General features: G+C 47.1%; 1 protein-coding gene across 1 annotated transcript in view; it reads left to right on the top strand.

Moving 5' to 3' along the window:
- The first annotated feature begins 231 nt into the window (after nt 1-231).
- LOC119387650 (RING finger protein nhl-1) overlaps nt 232-20,923 on the top strand; it is a 61,030-nt gene continuing 40,338 nt past the window's right edge. Inside the window, exon 1 of the mRNA XM_049413602.1 lies at nt 232-836. The gene's annotated coding sequence lies outside the window, so the exon portion shown is untranslated. The remainder of the gene's footprint in view (nt 837-20,923) is intronic.

Raw genomic sequence — 20,923 nt, 5'->3', positions numbered from 1 at the left:
CTGGTTCTATCGCACCTGTTGGACGCGCCAGACAGAGAAAGAAAAAGATTGTACGATGGGAGAGAGAGAGGGAGAGAGACAAAGGGAGAGATGATCGAAAGGGGTGGTGTTGGTGGTTGACGGAAGAGAAAGAGAACCGCAAACTTGCCGAGACGAAAGAAGCGCGAAACAAAAAAACGGCAGCAGCGGAGATCAACTGCGCGCGCGGAAAGAAGGAGAATGACGCCTGCGCGAGCGACGTTTGAGGGAAAGGCATCGTTCGAAATACAAACGGGGCGGCCACGCCGGCGATAGCGGAAAGAAGAAAACAGAAACATGCGCGCCATAACCCGAGCCGTCCGTCTCTTCGGGAGCTCACTCATCTCCACGCGTGTACCGCGCTCTGCAAGCTCCTTCTCCGGATAGATGCCGGTGCGCATCGGGGGCGTCGCATCAGCGCCGATAGATATCGGTTTTTTTTCTCGCGCACATCGCCAGAAGACAGGATCTCAGCTGGGGCAGGACCGAAGGATTCGGGACTGGCAGCTCGAAACCGTAGAAGCGCGTAGCAAGAAACGGAACGTTCAATTCCGGTGTTGTTTGCATCGCCGGCGTGCCATCCACTGTGGCGGTGCACGTGAATGAACGAAGTGACCGCGCCGCGCGCGCGCCGGTGTTCCTGTGGGATACTAGGGAACTGCGGCCACTTGTGCTCTTTGTGGTTCTACGGCCGTACTCTAGAAAGCAAGACACCACCATCTTCGTGTTCCCACTCGCGGAAGTTAAGCGGTGTGCCCGGCGTGGAGACGACATGATGAACGGACACAGCTGCTCCTGGAGACTCGCCAGGTGTTTCGGTGAGTGGAGCAAAAACAACTTTCACTTTGTCCGCTTCCTCGTCCGTGGCCGATGGGTCGACGCGTACTACCTTCGTGAGTTTTAAGTATGCTAGGCGTGCGTCGAATTCGCGCGCAAGGACGGCGTGTTTTTTATTCCCGTTGATATCTGGTATGTTCGCGTAGCTATGGGCATGACTCTGGTTGGCGCATGTGTTTTTCGTCCAGATGGTTGGAGATCTGCGTGTAGCACTCGAAGCGGCACTCACAGGATGATAAAACTGAAGAATGTTAATTTTGATGTGCCTATTAGAAGGGCAAGTCGTGAGAGTGTTGGCAGAACACGTTACGCATCAGTGAACGCAAAGATCGCATGCCTCTACGGGAGGCCTCACTACACTATAGACAACCTTACGGATGGGTTTTGTTGCCGCCATATTGGGCTGTTAACCTTGCCGCTTTGTATCTAGAACAGATAAACGAACAGTGCTACGGTAGACGTATACACAAGAAAAGGGTTGGGTTGGTGCGTTCGGCGTTTCCTGACCTTATCAGCTCACGAAAAGGTACAAAAATGAGAAAACATTCGTTTAACAGTCCTTGGTGGCGGCCCCACATGTCTTACGCAAGATCGTTTATAGCTACGCACGTGAGAATAGGCGTGAGAATGGACGTTTCTATAGAGATGAACTTTACACGCTTCCCCTCCTCGTTCCCATCCCGTGGCATGTTACGAAACCCTATTTGCGATGTAAGATCATTCGCAACAAAACAGGATACGTCAGAACGTTGTATGCTCCACTAAAACTCGTTATTGTCTGATCATAATCGTGCGCACGAAGCCAAGCGAGAAGGCGTGGTCTCTTTCAGTTATATTATAGGTAAGTGTTCAGTTTCAGTTATGCCATTTATTCATTCCTTCCCAGGTGCTGTGATTCTGCAACTCTGGTGCGTGGAGTACGTTTGTACAAGGCGGCTTCGCTTGACAGGCTTAGCCGTCTGTATGATATTGATTTATAATCTTTGGCGTGTACGTAAACGCCAGACGTCAGACGTTCAGCGGAACTTTGTTCAGAAAAGACAAGCAGGCGTAATGAAAAATAATAAAATAAATGAATAGAAAAAGGGCATGGGGCCGCTTTAGCCGATAAAACGACAGCCTTACATGTCGAAAACATTCGTAAATAAGGTGTTTCCTGTGCACGCTGTCCAGTAAGATCCTTCTCTGCGGGACAACGCTGGTGCGACTGGATGCAGTGTCGATGATGAATGAAGGCTTACAGGTTTATCCTCGCGTGCAGCCGCATATATAGAGATATGCTTCTTGTTCCATTACCTTAAAATGAAGATCTAATTTCTGGATACGACATGACCATGAGGCGTGCCGCGTAGGAGGCACTAAATTCAATTTGACCACTTGAGGTTTCGAATAGGAGGAACACAAGCACCTATACACTCCACCCCAGTGAAATCTGGCGTCTGTAGAAGGGATCAAATCGGCAACCTCGCGCCCAGCAGCGCGACGCCTTTAGCCACAAAGCTATCGCGGCGGGTCGTTGTTCTTTTTCGTTTTTTATTATTATTAGTTAAGTGCGCAAGCATTTCGTGGCTAGGTCTCCGGAGAAAAGTATGTGTCTGTCTGCGTGTCACAGCGTGAAAACGTAACAAAAATATGTGCGCAGACAGAAAGTATAGGTCTTTACTGAATTGCCACAACGAGCAGCTAGGCCATACAGTTGGTACAAAAAGAAAGCGGAACTGTACAATGGTTACGGTAGGGGTGGGGGCCCGCCCCCGCCCCCTTTTTTTCAGGCCTAATATAAATTAGGAGGACGTTCATAGGTATAGCAGAAACACGTAACAATGAAACTGAGAAGACACAGGAGGTAGTGCTGACTTCAGCAAACGGTTTATTTTTGGTGCAGGTGGTCAATCTCATCACTATCAACCCCATCAAACCCCATTTATGGTAAACCTATATCAATATCGCCGAAAGAGGGGAAAAAAGAGAAAACAAACACCAAAAGATTCCCATCACAAACACGTGCGCCGCTGCGTTAGCCACTTCCAGAACACAACATTCACCTCCCGTCGAATGATGAAAGTTTATCTTCTTTCTTTTGTTCCAAAAATTTAAGGAAGGCTAACGTACGATGAACAACCTTGCAAATTTGGCGGGCTTCAATTATTTCACGCGGTGTCTTTTCCCTGCATCTGCGCACACGGAAGTTTCTTCAAAGTCAGGAATTCAACAGCAATCCGGGAATGCTATTGCCAAGTGGCTCGAAATCAGCTTTCGTCACGTTATAGTGACGAGGACTGATGCCTCTCACTTAGGCATCTGCCCATCTGGCCGATGTATCATTTTCCCACAGGTTAACGTGACTGGAGTACACCGTTCCACTCTCTATTTTCCTTTAAGTGTTTTTTTTTAAATTTAAATTGTAGTTACACGCATCGCCTCACCATGTAAGTGAGTTCGCCCCTTTAGCGCCACCGACTTTGCCGGGAAGCTTCCCGATGTCGAAGCGGCTGATGCAGAAAGATAATGCAGAGGCGGGGACGTCTACTCGGATGCTCCCCGTTGGCTACTCTGCATTGGGAAAAAATGGATGGCAAAAGAAAGAAAAAATAGAGTAGAGAATGAAAAGTAGAACATAGTAAAGATGTGAGGTATCCTGAAATAGACGGTAAATGGATGTCCCTCATTTGTTCGCCAACTTTCAAGGCAGCACGGTTTAAACAGTCGACAAAGCTGCCTCATGAAATCGCTATACTTGTCACTTAGCGAAGGCACCCATGTTACAACGTGCATAAACCGAAAGAAATAGATGTGATCATTAATTTTGTCTCGTCGGCTCTCGGCGTGGTACACCATTGAGTTCATGCTCGTACATTGTTATCTCTCTCTCCCTTCCATTCTTTCTTGCTGTTTATCTCTGCATCCCCTTCCCTCACGCAGGATAGACAACCACAACTACCTCTGGTTGATCACCATGCCTTTATACGCATTCTCTGTTTCCCTATCAAGTCGGTAGCGCCGAAGAACTTGTGAGTGACGAGGTTTGCGAAGACGAAAACCGAGAGCTTGAAGGAATTACTCATTTACGTGGCTTCTTAAGAGTGCGAAGAAAGAAAGAAAGAAAGAAAGAAAGAAAGAAAGAAAGAAAGAAAGAAAGAAAGGAAAGAAAGAAAGAAAGAAAGAAAGAAGCACGATTGCGAGTGAGAAAAGAGAAAGTGTGCCAACTGTCAAGGCTTCAGTGAAAGCGGTGACTCCGCGACAGGCGTGTTCGATCCTTGACACGCGTTGACGACAGAACAAAAGGCTCCATTCGTACGCGCGTAATGTGACGGTAACCCAAGCCTCGCAGCATTTCGGAGGGAGGTGTCAAAATCGCAGGTCGCTTTAATGCAGATTGGGCCCACGAATAATGTAAGGTAATGAGGAGACGTCCCTTTATACGCTGGCGGCGAGAAATCGTAATTAATCGTGCTGCTTCTACGTGGAATCGATCTAAACGCAAGGACGTTGGCGGGACGGCGATATCTGCGGCCTCTCATACGCAGCCTGTCACGCAATGCACGATAAGCTTTCTTCTCGTCGACACGCCGAGAAACTTGTTTCGTTGCGGCCGAATGGTTCTGTTTTCAGGAAGCATGACTGGACCACGCTCATTTAAGATTAATGCCGGTGTCCTGTCAAACGCGTAATCACATTTTCGGCGACGTTGCCACGGGTAGCTTGCGATCTCGACCTTGAGGCGTTGTTGCATTGCATCCGTTTGCAAGGAAATTGACTCGTGTGGCCCCGACACTTGCTTTGCACCTCGTTTTCAGAAAGAAAGAGAACTAAGGAATCTATACGAAAGCCGGGAGGTTTAGCAAGAGTAGTTTTTGCTGCCTATCCTGCAAGGATCCTGCAACGGATTAAGGGTTACGGCATACACACAGGCAGACCCGTAGCTAGGGGGGGGGGGAGATACTAGGGTCCCCTCCCCCTGAAATTCTGATGAAGGGGGGTGTTTTATCGAAAATAAATAATGAAATTAAGTGTTTTTCTAAAATAGTCAAGGCCATAAGCAAGTGCCCCTCCCCCCCCCCCTCCCCCGAAAAAAATTCCTGGCTACGGGCCTGGACATGGGGCGGAGCACTTACGACGTGTAACACAACTTAGACATGTAACACAACTGTTCACAAAGACATGTAACACAATGTTCTCAAAGTCTGTGTGTATGTTCTCAGAGCTAGAATGTAGAAAAAAAAAGCTATTTCTATACATTATCTTTTAATGCGTGCACAGGAGTAGAAAGCCGTGCATGAGGTGCCATTTGGAGAATTGGCGCGTCATGAACGTGTTCTTTTGTACAGTATGGGCATGAAAAAATCGCTTGTTGCTTGGGCTAAGACTCCAGTGGTGAAAATAGTTCTTCTTCTTCTTCTTCTTCTTCTTCTTCTTCTTCTTCTTCTTCTTCTTCTTCTTCTTCTTCAGGATTTTCCTTTTACTGCAGAAGAGTATAAGTCATGTTCGAAGTGCCGCTAAAAAGGTTGGTGCGTCATGAAACATTAGTGCTGTTTTCCACAACGTACGCAATAAACAGGGTTGCCAATGGTGGCTACTTTTCGCCAAATTGGCGAATTTGAGAGGCCCGTGGCGACCTAAAATTATGAATGGCGACATGGCGAATTTTGGCGATTTTCAGCTTAGGTCTCCACTGAGTTATGCATCCTAAGCTCAGTGCCTTCCCACGAATGAGCGGCACTATTCTCTGTATTTTTCTGGGTTTTGAGGCGCACATTGCGCGCCGTTCTGTATGTCCGTCCTGTAACTCGTGTGTATCTCCTCAATTCATCTAGATGCTTCTGACTCAATTCATCTAGATTCATAGATGCTTCAGAGCTTCGCTAAAGGTTCGCTTCGGAAGGGCTAGATGACGGGTTGGTCGTGTGTTCCGGCCATTGTTCCGCCAAAGCTCCAACATTCTGAATAGCTTGGCGACCTATTCACCGCTGCAGTATCCCTAATCGAGCTCGTATAGCGAAGATGGGCGGATACGCGGGTGTTCGTGCAATAAAAAAATTATTTATTAAGGCATTTTTCTACTGTTTTCGGTGGACGTGTGCAATGAAAACAATTGCTATATAACATTTTACAATGTCTACCTGTTCAATTATAACGCACTGGATTGACGCTGGTAGATATAATGATATATATGAAGGGGACAGTGGCGTCCGGTATCATATTAGTTCACACTGAAATGCATAAGACTCACTAATGAACGATACCTGTAAGAATCCTGTCTTACTACTTTCAATAAACCTGTTAATCCTTTTTTTCATATGAGGGGGTGTAAAGCTGTCTACAAACAACGCCTTCGCAGCTTTCGCCTAAGGTTTACCACACTTTTACCTTTGAAACGAGCGGACAGGGATGGAAGGATATCATGAGCGTTTTATCCTTTCATACTTGCGCCTCCGCGCACATCTTGCGGCTAGTCGGAGAACCAGGTGCACCAAGCACTCCCATGGTGAAGGGGCGATGCGCCTGGTATTGAGAAATGTCAATATACTTTAAGGGCTTTGAATGGCACTGTATTCTACGGGGCTATACATCAATGGAAATTCTTATTACCAGGATATGCCGCACATATCTAGAATGGCGACTTTTTTGGCGAAATTCGTAAAAAAATGGCGACTTTTGGCGACTTTCTGCTCGTCGTTTGGCGACATTTATTCGAAAGTCAGTGGCAACCCTGGCAATAAAAGAGATCACTTGTTGCCCGCGCTAAAATTTAAATGGTCCTCGTCTGAATAACACTCTTTCGCTCTTTTACTTTTTACGATGTCGCTGTAGTCACGAAAATTTATACGTGTTTCTCGTTTCTATGACAATGAGATCAACTTTTTTTTTTATCGCTCCCAATAAGTGCGAGAGGTTCTCGTAACGGGGAACCCTAGCAGTTCACCGCGAATGCGTTTTCGCCATTTCCGTGTACCATCACTATAATCTACAAACCAGTGCTTCCTGACACTCAAGTGAACCTTTCTTCAGTTATTACGTTTCACCTAAACTTTTATTAAAATGAAATATAAAGCGCGAGAATAAAAAAAAACATAGAAAGGATTTTTTTTAAATTCATAACGTCGCTCATCGCTTCGTTGATGTCTGAATCGAACTTCCCGGTAACTATATTCCAACGTATATTCAAACCCAAACAATTATTGTTAAGATTTGCTCTTAAGGCCTATTTCCGATGCGTAATAACGGTGAGCTTTTCTTGCTAAACGGGCGGTTAGTGCCGTGCGCGTAGCCACGTTAAAAGCAAATGTAACCAGAATATCTGTGAGTTAACAGATTACACATGTTTTCGTTGTTTACTGTGCACAAACGAAGCTTCGGATCAGGCCAGCTTAGAATAATTGATTGATGAACTCTGGGCGTTCTGACGAAACTTTTGAATTCTGCCGTAATCGATTTGCGCTCAAAAATCAAAGCCGGGATCACGTGCTGAGAACGTCATAATTATTGTATTAACGTGGCACATAGTAATAATAATATCTAGGGTTTAACGTCCCGAAACCAAGATATGATTATGAGAGACGCTGTAGTGGAGGGCTCAGGAAATTTCGACCGCCTGGGGTTCTTTAACGTGCAGCTAAATCTAAGTACACGGGTCTCAAACATTTTCGCCACCATCGAAAACGCAGCCGCCGCGGCCGGGATTCGATCCCGCCACCTTCGAGAACGGGACTTCGAGAAACATCCGCCGGCAGTTGCGATGTGCTTTGTACAGGCGCGGCGGAACTGCATGGTGTCGTAAGCGTTGTCTCGGCAGTTGATGGACAAATGGTTTTTGAAAGGCTATCTAACGGGAATTCATTCGGCACCCGCTCTCGCCTTGCGCGGGCATGCAACAAGCCGTGACCACCCATTTCGCGGTAGCTCTTACACGCGTGTCACTCACACGGTCAGTCACGGCGACGACGAGGATATTGCGTCACCGCAGCTTCCCTTTAGCGGAAAGGCAAATGAAGTCGACCTCCCGCGCAGGTTTCGCTTTCTTCCACCACTGTACTTCCACGACGCCGGATGCAGAAGCGACGTTTAGAAGGGATGCTAGCCGCAGCCACACCTGAAGGCGAGAGTCTAATGACCGAGCTGTTAGTCGGCGCTGCGTAATCATAACGCGAAGCAAAAGAGAGCGGATAAGGAAATGTAAAGAGAGACGAAGCCGTAGAAAACCACGCTAGATGAAGGCAACATCCGCCGCCCATTTCCTTCCGTCTGACAGCTGCCAATGATTCTCTTCTCCCCGCACGTCCGTGGCGACGGAAGGTCAAGTAGCGGGGCCCTTCAGAAGCGCGGCGCCGCGGGGCAAATCGTCTCTTATTGTCACGCTTTCACGGGTCACATGTAGCTACAATTGACGAGAAAGCCTCCGCCACAAGGTTACCCTGTGCGCCGCGCGGGACCTCGTGCTCACGATCTGCGGCGCTGCCACTTCGCGGCTGTGCGAGGTGCTACGTACGTAATGCGAGGGCAGAACAGAGGGGCGTGCGTCCGGCCCGGGCTTCCGCTTTGGCCCGTGCGAAACGTGGGTGGCGTACGGGCTAATGATTATGGCAATTAATTAAGCAGCGTTCTGTTACTTCCTGCGATATTGGTCGTGATTGCACGGTTGACGTTCGGCCCGCAGCCTGACTTCGTGGTAGAGTACGGCGTTTTGCGGCTATGGGTTCGAGGAGGTCGCGGGTTTGATTAATTTGTCACGGCAGTGAAATACGGATGTGGGCGAAATAATAATAGAAGTATGCTAGCTGATCCAGCACACATGCGGAAATCTATGATCAGCCGTGTGATAGCTCAGCAGGCCAGGTGTCCCGCTGCCAAGCTCGAGGACGCGGGTTCGATTCCCGACCATGGGGGCGGCATTTCGATGGCGGCGAAATGCGAAACACCCGTGAACTTATTGGATTTAAGTGAACGTTAATGAACACAAGTAGGTAAAAAAATTAATCCAGAGGGCCCGTCGCGGTGTGCTTTGCAATCATATCGTGTTTTTTTATTAGGACTGTACAGGCGTGTGTGAACTCCTTTGACTATTGTATAGTGCAACCGACACATACGCGTCAGCGTATTTATTGCTCATTTCCTTCTTTCCTTCCCCCTCTCTCTCTTTGTAATTTTTCTGTTCTCTTTTCCCATTCCCCCAGCAAAGGCTAACCAACGGGACCTGATGATGATGATGCTGATGATGATGATGATATCCTCACTGTGATGGCGCTGACCTGTCTCTCATTAACCTTCCTGCCTTCTCCCTTTTTTTTTCTTCAACGGCACGTGTAAAACCTCAAAATTTAATTTAAATGAAAAAGTTATGCGAGGCTCTGCTGTCGCAAACACCTAAGACCAGCGGAGCTGCGGCAAGCCCGGTAAAGTAGTACCAAACCACACCGTGCATCGATTAGACTCAGGAAGTGTGACCTCTGCATGGCGTCATCGTGTTGCAAGTCGGCATAATGCTTGCCAAGCGATCTGACATTTAGAACTATGATTATATATTCATCTTCGGACACCTTGTCAAACGCCTCGTGATACCTATTGGTAATCGCGTCAAGGGAGTGTTCTTTTAGCCTAGCAAACTCGGGAGCCAAAGTCTTGTGTACAGGGTCACCCACATCTAAGGTAAACACCTCATTAATATTCAAGACCTCATAGAAGCTTATGTTTAATACATAATCCGAAAAAAATATTATTGTGTTTATCGACACCATGATTAGACGTCATATAACGAGGCATTTGCTTCGTGAAGTAGAATAAACGTTCTAGATTTACCGGCTTGGATACTAATGAGGTGTTCACCTTTGATGTGGTCGATCCTGTGCTAGTAGAAAGTGTAATCTTCATATCGATTGGTCAAGTAAAGCCCGTGGATGTTCGGCATTCACACAAGCGCAGCACTCCCACTGCACCAACTTTCGGCTCCCGACGTTCAAAGCACTGACGAGCTGCATCAGGTCATTCAGGTTTTCAGGCTCCGGTGCAGTTTCAATGTCATCCTCCTTTATTGGTTTATTGGTTCGAGACAACCGTTGGCACTGTGTCCATAACGCCAGCATTTCGTTCATTGTGTAGGACGAGGAGCTTGCGCTTGGCTTCTTCAATTTTAGTGGACCGGAGGTGAGTGGTGGAGCTTGCCTAATTTCTTTGGCGCATACCCGCTAGGCGAATCTGCGCACGGCGGAATGGCAAACCGAGCGAGGTTCTTACAGCTCCGCCGTAAAAGTACCGGCAATTATACACGAAAGGACGGTTTTGCTGTTTTGCAAGATTCGACGCTGGCTCTCCCCAATGCTAACAGGCGTTAAAATGCATCGTCTCGGCGTTAAGCGAGAAGTGTCGCAAGCAGTGACGAGTGCCAGCTGTCTCCGCGTCCCCTCCTCGTGGCCTTGCCTAGCACGCGCAAATCCACGAGCCACGCTTGCCGCCTTGGCCAACTCGCGCACAATTGTTGCTCGATCTCGCGGATGCGTTCAACGCAGCTTGCATGCTTCGGGTACCCTATGCACGCACGGAGCGTAAAAAAAGAAGACCTTGAAACGCATCGCGCGCGACGTCGACCACGACACTTAGCTTCGCCGTTTGTCCCCGACCAGCAACGCACGCAAGCACTCCTCCACTCGGCGGTAGTGCGACAACAAAATGACACGCACCGGCGGCAACAACGCCTTTTCCTGTATTTTCTCATTTTATTTTATTCATATTTTCCTTCGAGCAGGCAGGCAGGACACACTCATTCGGGTATACATGCATACACGAGCCAAGCGCTGAGTGGGCGTTGCTAAACTAACGCTTTCTCTTCCAAGCGCTCGCTGAGAGGCGTAGCGTGCTTTCCAAGCCCGTGATTAGAAACAAGGAGCGTGCTCGCGTACCCGTTGCCTCGTCCGTATGCGTACACGAGGCTCTGTGTACGCGTACATCGCGGCTTTCAAGTTGTGCCCAGCGATGGGGGCTGATGCCTCTTCGTCGCCGCTGAGCGCTGCAGGATAGCGGTCAGGGCTATGTCAACGCCGAGTTGTGTACGCGGCGCGCCGAAGAAGCCCTATTGCGAAAAAGGGCCCTTCTCTCGAGTAGTGCTCGCTCGTCTTCCTTCGCTTCTTGCTTGTTTTTTCTTCCTTTTTCTCCAAGTCTTCACCCCCTCGAGGCCTGCCTCGCCTGCAGCAGCAGCAGCACCTTTGCTCGAGCTCACTGATGAGCACCGCCGGAGGAACATTGGCACGAAGCGAGAGAATGACAGAGGGACTCTAGCGCACGCCAAATGATGCATAGACCCTTTTGCAGCCTCTGCGAGTCGAGTATATACCCGCATCCCGGAGGCCAATGAGTCAGCCGCGAATGTACGTTTCGCTTTTTCTTTCTTGTCTCCCAAGGCTTGATTGACGCCACTGTTTGGTTCCCCATCTCTTCTTCCGTGGCTGAATGACGCTTGCCTTCTAAAAAGCGTCGGCGTACATGAGTGTGGGCGGTCGGGCTCTGAGAGCTACTGATATTTATTGGATGGCAGGTATTTATCGGATGGAGGGAGGCGCGTCTATGGAACCTGCTCGACCATTTGCGTAGGGTTTCCTGTCCCAGATATTTGTCATTTATCATATGCGGCGATCGCGCGATGTGATTGAAGCTATAGCCGTAATGTGTTTCCCGTATTTGTATATTCTGCAGTACCTCGTCTTCCCTTACGTCGGGGACGTACTGCAATTCAATTATGTTTTACGTTGATGCCTGCGTGCTGGATCGTGCCATGGGACTGATGGGCTACGTCACCAGTGCTCAATAGTTGACAAAGAAGGCAGCGAAATCACTATCTTTGTTTCTTACGAAGCTTTATAACACTGACAATGTGGCATAGATCCCATATCATGACCTGTATGGAGGCAGCTTGGTAATTCGTGTAGTCTTGAAACTTTTGAAGGAGACCGAGCATTTATACATGATCCGAAGATTGTTGATGTTGCTCTTTTGGCCATTTGTCCTACTCGACCAAAATTCTCCAGCATAGCGCAATGCGCAGCATTTTCACACCGAGGATATTTCAAACGACCGATGTTGACCGACGCTCGATGCCATTTAGTCGCAATTGTCGAACGTACACCTTTCAGTAACATACGCATTTACGGCACTAAATTACCAGGGGCATCATGGCGATGTTTTTCGTCAATGCATTGCTCTAGGCGAGACGTGCAAGAGCAAACACAAAATTGCCCCTTTGATACATTTCTTTCTTTTATCGTCGAGGAAACGGATATATGCAATTTAGTAATACTAATGAGTGACATTTTTTTTTCAGGTAAGCTTACTGAACACATATTAATTTCTGCATGCGAACTTCGAATGTCTCCATTTCCCTGCAATATTAGCGTCAGTGCGTACTGTCACAGTGAGGAGAAAGACGAAGGGAGGCATCGCGATGCGACAAGCTACGTATTCACAACACATTAGTTCTGGAAGAAAGAAGAGATGAAAGAGCAGGTCGCCTTCGGCTTCGCTGTGCGACGACCAGCTTTTCGGAGGAGAAAACGAAAGAATGCATTCTTAAAGCGTTCTGGTGGGCTATAGCCGGTTACAACCTAAAAATATATGTAAGCTCCGTCCACAGCCGTCACTGTGACACCCAGAGACAATTTACATAGATGCTCCCATCTGATTGCATTCATTCATTTACGTGACGTCAAGCACCTCTCGCGTGTTCCTTGTAGGTGAATTTCCCATACATGCGCTTGTTCGTGTCGTTGGTTTTCGTTATAACACTGTTTAACTTCTTGGCTAATCGCAGCAAAGATTTCGACATCACTGCGCAACCAAACGTAATGTCTTAAGAAGGAAAACTTTTGATTCTTAAAGGGACACTAAAGAGAAACAATGAATTGGTTTAGATTGATAAAGTGTGCTCGGAAAACTCTTGTGTAGTTTATTTCACCACCATAGGTTTATTATTAGAGGAGAAAACCAAGTTCAAAGCTTCATTTTTAAATTTCGCGCCGAACTTTGTAATTCGTGACGTAATAGATTTTAAAGAGCACTTAGCGTATTTTGGCGCCACTGGCTCGACGAAATTTCCACAAACTAGTTATGTCAAGTCTCTGGCCCCCTCGGAGGACAATGTACTTCGATTTAACCGATTAGGAACTACGTAGGCCCAAGCAGGCGCCGTCAAAAATATGTGAAGTCACGGCAAATGGTGCGGGAATTCCAAGGTGGCGTCGCCACCTGTATTTTCTTTTTGCGCGTTTTCTCGCTTAGTAAGCGTCTTCGCGCAGAAAGCGTGGTGTTTTTGGTATCGTGGAAGACTACTTTACTAATGCGAGAAAAATCGTTTTGCTCTTTAGTGTCTCTTTAATACACGTAGTATTTATATTAACAGCGAAAAAGTACTTGGAACGGAAACCACCAACGTTCGACTGCATATCTCGCGAAACAATATTTGAGCAGCTGCGCAACATCGGATGAGGAGAAAAAAATCACAGCATATCCACGGAGTGAATGATGATGAGTGGGCGAAGCTGCGGAGGTTCATCGGTAAACCGTGAATCTTCCGTGAATTCTGCCCAGTACATCATCACCGACGTGAGATCGGGCGCGTTTATACTAAAGGTTCGATGAGAGTTATGACGACTTGCAGCTCACTTTAATTTTACATGTACGCTGTGAATTTTCATTGTTTAGAAAACCATTGCTTTAGAAAACATCTGGCGTCTTCCGTTAAGCAGCTGGCGTCTTTTCGTTTTGCTTTAGAAACATCTGGCGTCTTTTCGTTTTGCTTTTAGAAAACATCTGGCGTCTTTCGTTGGTTTATTTCATCAATCAACGGCGTTTTGAACAAAATTTTTATTGTTTAATCACGCACAGGACAAATCTCACCAGGCACTACCTTGGAGGTAAACAATGGCTGCTAATGGGAATGAGAGACAGAAGAAGTCGGCTTTTAGCTAACACCTGCACTTCTACTTCTACTAACGTTTCCTACTAGAACATGCCAATGGCTGCTAATGGGGAATGAGAGACAGAAGAATTCGGATTTTAGTTAACGCGCACGCTGCGAATTTTTTATTGTTCAACAACGCACAGGAAAAATCTCCCACCGGCACCACCTTGGAGGTCAAAGCGTAAGACTGGTTACGCACTACGACTACAACGACTACGACTACGAGGGACGAACGGGTGCCGCCTTAAGGAGCTTCGCCCCTAAAAAACGTACGACTACGCAACCTCTTTTCTAACGAACCGAACGGCTACAGTCGGCACCAGCTCGACTCGATCTACGTTAACGCCAATACCCAACCGCGGAATCACGCAAGGCTCGATTTTATCTCATGTACTTTTCAATGTAAAGATGCGCAAGCTTGCCCTACAGCTAGAGGAGGAACCAGAGCTAGGCAAAGCAATGTACGCGGACGATAAAACGTTATGGACCTCCAAAGGCTCCATTCGCGAAGAACAAGATATCCTTCAGATAGCAATCGACAAGGTAAGAAGGATTTTCCAGAAATGGTATAGCAAGGATCGGGAGAGCCAGCCGGCAGTGCTGGACCAAGCCAGGGTTGCCAATGGTGGCTACTTTTCGCCAAATTGGCGAATTTGAGAGGCCCGTGGCGACCTAAAATTATGAATGGCGACATGGCGAATTTTTGGCGATATTCAGCTTAGGTCTCCACTGAGTTATGCATCCTAAGCTCAGTGACTTCCCAACGAATGAGCGGCACTGTTCTCTGTATTTTTCTGGGTTTTGAGGTGCACATTACGCGCCGTTCTGTATGTCCGTCCTGTAACTCGTGTGTATCTCTTCAATTCATCTAGATGCTTCTAACTCAATTCATCTAGATTCATCTAGATGCTTCAGAGCTTCGCTAAAGTTTCGCTTCTGAAGGGGCTAGATGACGGGTTGGTCGCGTGTTCCGGCCATTTGTTCTGCCAAAGCTCCAACTATTCTGAATAGCTTGGCGACCTATTCACCGCTGCAGTATCTCCTAATCGAGCTCGTATAGCGAAGATGGGCGGATACGCGGGTGTTCGTGCAATAAAAAATCATTTATTCAGGCATTTTCTACTGTTCTCGGTGAGCGTGTGCAATGAAAACAATTGCTATATAACATTTTACAATGTCTACATGTTCAATTATAACGCACTGGATTGACGCGGGTAGATATAAGTGATTATATATGAGAGGGACAGTGGCGTCCGGTATCATATTAGCTCACACTGAAAGGTATAAGACTCACTAATGAACGATACCTGTAAGAATTCTGTCTTACTACTTTCAATAAACCTGTTAATCCTTTTTTTCATATGAGGGGATGTAAAGCTGTCTACAAACAACGCCTTCGCGGCTTTCGCCCAAGGTTTACCACACTTTTACCTTTGAAACGAGCGGACAGGGATGGAAGGATATCATGAGCGTTTTATCCTTTCATACTTGCGCCTACGCGCACATCTTGCGGCTTGTCGGAGAACCAGGTGCACCAAGCACTCCCATGGTGAAGGGGCGATGCGCCTGGTATTGAGAAATGTAAAGATACTTTAAGGGCTTTGAATGGCACTGTATTCTACGGGGCTGTACATCAGTGAAAATTCCTATTACTAGGATATGCCGCACACATCTAGAATGGCGACTTTTTTGGCGAAATTTCTAAAAAAATGGCGACTTTTGGCGACTTTCTGCTCGTTGTTTGGCGACATTTACTCGAAAGTCAGTGGCAACCCTGGACCAAGCCCAGCGAGCCGCAAAAGCCAGTGGAGCCCTGGACTGAGGACCTCACCCGCCTGCCCAGAAACCTTATAGTCAATAAAAGTTTTCACTACTACTATCTAGCACGACTCTCTCGCACAGATGTGTGGTAGGCGCGCCGCAGTTCTTGAGGAGGGCCCCTCGATTCCCCAATGCCAGTGCAGGGTAGCGTACCGGATATTACCCTCTGGTTAACCTCCCTGCCTTCCTCTTCTCTTTCTCTAGCTCTATCTCTACTCATGAGTGAGTGAGTGAGTGAGTGAGTGAGTGAGTGAGTGAGTGAGTGAGTGAGTGAGTGAGTGAGTGAGTGAGTGAGTGAGTGAGTGAGTGAGTGAGTGAGTGAGTGAGTGAGTGAGTGAGTGAGTGAGTGAGTGAGTGAGTGAGTGAGTGAGTGAGTGAGTGAGTGAGTGAGTGAGTGAGTGAGTGAGTGAGTGAGTGAATAGACTTTATTACAAGATCCGGCATGTTTGTGGTCCGGGCTAGATCGCACAGGTAGACAGCAGGAGACCTTGTCTCCCCATAGCCTCCCTTCCCTGCTGGATAGTCCCCTCTAGTCATGATGGCTTTGTTAATAACGGCAAAGATAGCGCGCGGAGAAGAAAGGGAGGACGAGGTACGGTGATGGCGGGCGCGTGGCACGAGGGTTCTTTGGCTTCTTGCTGGAATGAACGGCAGCGTTGGGACTACAGTGTACTAGAATAATTTCCTAGTGACGCGTCCAGGAGGCAGGGACAATAGGCCGGTTGTAGTGTGCCTCGATGCGTGCGCCCAAAACGCGCAAGAAAACGCGCATCAAGGCACCCTAGCCGGTTGAAGCAAACGCCAGTAGACGCCACTGGTGGCGTTGATGCGCTTTTTTCTAGTCGCGGAGCCAGTTCGCGCCGGTTTGGGCCGGTTCAGACGCGCTTTGCAGCTGCTTGCCTCGTGCGCGTCCCCTGCGACGCTACGTTCAACGTCGTAGTTCTTGTGAAAACAAAAAAAAATCACAGCATATCCACGGAGTGAATGATGATGAGTGGGCGAAGCGGGCGAAGCTGCGGAGGTTCATCGGTAAACCGTGAATCTTCCGTGAATTCTGCCCAGTACATCATCACCGACGTGAGATCGGGCGCGTTTATACTAAAGGTTCGATGAGTTATGACGACTTGCAGCTCACTTTAATTTTACATGTACGCTGTGAATTTTCATTGTTTAGAAAACCATTGCTTTAGAAAACATCTTGCGTCTTTCGTTAAGCAGCTGGCGTCTTTTCGTTTTGCTTTAGAAACATCTGGCGTTGTTTCGTTTTGCTTTTACCAAAGATCTGGCGTCTTTCGTTGGTTTATTTCATCAATCAACGGCGTTTTGAACAAAATTTTTATTGTTTAATCACGCACAGGAGAAATCTCACCAGGCACTATCTTGGAGGTAAAGAATGGCTGATAATGGGAATGAGAGACAGAAGAAGTCGGCTGTTAGCTAACGCTGCGAATTTTTTATTGTTCAACAACGCACAGGAAAAATTTCCCACCGGCACCACCTTGGAGGTCAAAGCGTAAGACTGGTTACGCACTACGACTACTACGACTACGACTACGAGGGACGAACGGGTGCCGCCTTAAGGAGCTTCGCCCCTAAAATGGTGGATGACTTTTTTTTTCCCCGGACGCTTTCATGTGGGATGCTTCCATGTAGTGTCATTGCATGCCGTAAAATGAGTTAAGGAAACGCCGGAATAATCTTGTTTAGCTGCGTTTCTGTAACCGAGAATAAACCACGAAAAGTTTACCACCATCGATATGTGTTCGTCGAGGCCGTTATTTCATCGTACGCCTTCTGGCATAGCAACGCAGCGTAGACATTGCTGAGCACTTTTGTGTAGTTTGCGATGAGCATGCGATTTAAATGTTGTGCTAGATATTGCGCAATAGAAGCAAAACATGCAGAGTTACTCATATGATGGGTTTGTGCGAATGGATGATAAAAAAATGCGAATAGATACTGCTTCAGGCGATGTCCCGAACTGCAATGAATCCGCCGGTCTGCGGCATTTACGCTAGCAGACGACGTTGTCGATACTAGTATGTTGCTGTGGTTTTCACAAAATTTCTTTACACTATCTATAGTAAATGCAGTCTCTTTGCGCAGCAATCAAAGAGTCCGGTGCTTAAGGAACGCCTACAAACGCGGAGAAGGAGAGCGTTAAACGCAGCGGGGGAGAGAGCGACCGGTCTACTAGAAAAAGGCGCAGTGGCGGCGCCTGGCGGCGTCTACATAAACGGGCACGCGCGCTCCTTCTCAGACGCGTCACTAGGAGATTATTCTAGTACACTATTGGCCGCGAGATCGAGCGAAGTCGCCGCCTAGCGGCTTCTGGCTGAACCGCGCCTAGTGTGGATTGCTCCATGCGTCGTCTGCCAGCCCCGTTGTGTTTGCATCTGCGCGTACGTCATGCAGATCCTCAAAAGGCGGTTTGTTGCGTTGCGTTAGTGCAACTTTAACCGCTCGTACGTATACCTAACACGATGTAAAGAAGCATTTGGCCTTGATCGGCTGTATATGTACTGTAATAAGATCAGAGAGTGCATTTGTCGAGAGTGCTGTGTGTGGCCGTCGTACCCTCCGTTCACGAGAGTCATATCAGTGTAGGTGCCGCTCTCTGGTTCAAGCGCATTGCAAAGTGCACTTGGTGTTGCCCTAAAGATGAGAAGTATTAAATCTCATGTGAATATAGCCTTTTAGCGGCGCGGTGGTAAAAAAAGGCTCGCATGTACTTCAGCGTAGTGGTTAGGTGTTGTTTATACGTTACACGACGAGCTTTAGTTGTGTACGGTCCTGGTCTCACTAGAGAGAAATATTTGTTAAGTCACGTCTGACACTTCGGTACTTAAACTGTCCCCTAAAGAGAACAGAAAATGAAATCACACGTAAATCGCAAAACTGAGTGGCCTTGCGCAGTTTTAACTTGTGGCGAAATTTATACAAAAACACCCGTGTACTTAGATGAAAGTGCATGTTAAAGAGCGCTGATGGTCAAAATTAATCTAAACGGCGTAGGTTACATTTATGTCGTAGTAATTTCACGCGAAGCCACATCTTTTTTTTCTTTACATTATCTTGAGCGTTTGTGTTGCGTTGTTTAGATTGTCAGAAGGCAGCGGACATTATTTGTATGAAAAAAACGTACTTTGGCCCCGTGAAATAACCGGACCTTTGTTCCATTACTGTCGTGCAAGTAATCAATCGAAGAAATTTCCGTGCTGTACAGTTACCTTTGTGTACTGTTACTGGAATAAAAACAAGCGTGTGCGCGTTAAACGTCTCCGTAGCGCTAAAGCGCTGTCAGCCACGTAGCTTTCCTCAGTAAACCTATCAACTGTCCTATAGATTTCATGGAGAACTGAATAAGAAATGTGAATAAATATTTGAGCACGCAGTGCAAAAAGTGCTATTTCAACTGATCGTGCAGGAATACGGGCTTTCTTTTTTTTTTGTGGGGCATCCAAGTGAACAAGAAGTAAATAGTTAATTCAGTCGCGCTATACAGCAGTGAGTAGTAGGTGAAACACAAGCTAAACATGTACAAATAAAACAACAAGAAAACGTCACCCATTGCGAAAACGCCGACTTTCGCCGAAGGCGAGCAACCCGTTCGTTGGAAGAATGCGCTTCTCTTACAAGTATTTGTAACGTTCGGCGCGCTTCGTGCATTAATTCGGGAATGAAGAGCGCACATATTACCACAAAGCTGCAGTCAACGCATTTTGTCTGCCGGAAATCAGGTCACATTGCTCACAACGAAGCGCTGTTGTGCACGTTTGTATACGCGCCTACAACCGCCTATCCACACTAGCGCGGCGACGGTGCTGCCACCTGTAGCCCGATCTCTCGGCGAATAGTTGGGACCAAGCAGGTTTGGTTGGGACGCGCTGCTCTAAGCTCTTTTTGCGTATTTTGACCTTCGTCACACTTCGTTGTAAGCTCGGTATATCGTACGACGAAGTATTTTCATTTTACAAGCTTATGGCGGACTCTTGACGCGAATAGACGACTCATAACGTAAAGCACAAACGTAATTGCATTAGCGCTCATGTTCATCTATTCTTACGTTCTGTGTCGTCCTCGTTTCTGACGAGCGTCGCCATCGGCTATGACGGAAGAATACATACATTTCCTTATTTGATTTGGTTTCCGCGCAGTATAATGCGAAAATGAAACTACTTTTTAGCATCGAGGGTGCTTTCACGCAGATGTTGCAACTGCGACTAATGAAATGCGTTGTTCATGCGTGATCGCTCGTAGTCGCGACGTTGGTCGTCTCTTAAACTTCGAACGCCCGTAAGAACATTTTTATGAGCATGTCGTCACCTCAAGGCAGATCTCAAAGGTGGCGGATGAATTAATTGGCGGGACTTAATAGACTTGCACCGTTTCACTTCCAGCTTCCCACATCTGTATACGTGAGTTTGAATCGTTCGTTTCCTCGATCGCATAGGTCCGCGAGTGGCGCGTTTAACAAGACACATACAGTGGCGTGGAAAGTTCAGTGGCACATTCCACAGCCACGTACAGTCGCGCTCATAATGACTTGCAACACTGGAGCGCGTGGCCTCACGAGTTCAAACACTGCCCATGGCTTCCACTAGCCCTTATTTCCATAACTAAACGCTGTTCTCACACTCGGGGAGGATTCCAAATAAGAAAATGTCATTCAGTTGCTGAAATGAAAACAGGTTGAAGCCATGCGCAATTTTTGAACTCATGAGGCCACGCGCTGCCGTGTTGCAAGTCATATTGAGCGCGACTGTACAAGCCTTGTTTTAGCGTCTGCCGTTTGTACTAAAAAAATAAATAAAGTAAGATAAAGAGATGGTAGTTCACGTGTATTGTAGAAGAATGCAACTTGTAATTTGATATCATTGAATGTTTTCTTTTATATGTAATAATGCTATTTTTATTTTTTTTATATAAATGGTTTCTACGAATGGTATAAGTTGCTGTATTTGACTCCTTAATTGTTTAAGTACTACCTGTTGCCATGTGCGTGCCAAGGAGGTGACGGAGCGAGCCAAACTGCAAAAAATCCGGCAGATCCCACGCACTGTGGGAACCGATGTAATTCGAAGCAGTCAGCAAAGAGCTGCATACATCGCTTTGTTTATTTTTGAGCCGAATGAAATCATTCATGCCATGGCATCTAGTTCACCATATATCGCATGTTTGCCATGCACGCGTGCATGCACAATGTGGCATATACCATGCCAATGAAACGTATATTCTGGTATATACACTGCATGACCGGTGATCTATGTTCATCACGCACTCCTGTCATGCAATACCAATTTTGGT

The sequence above is a fragment of the Rhipicephalus sanguineus genome, chromosome 3 (genome assembly GCF_013339695.2).
Source record: "Rhipicephalus sanguineus isolate Rsan-2018 chromosome 3, BIME_Rsan_1.4, whole genome shotgun sequence".
In the NCBI taxonomy this organism is placed as follows: Eukaryota; Metazoa; Arthropoda; class Arachnida; order Ixodida; family Ixodidae; genus Rhipicephalus; species Rhipicephalus sanguineus.
This window is presented reverse-complemented; position numbering and strand designations above follow the sequence as displayed.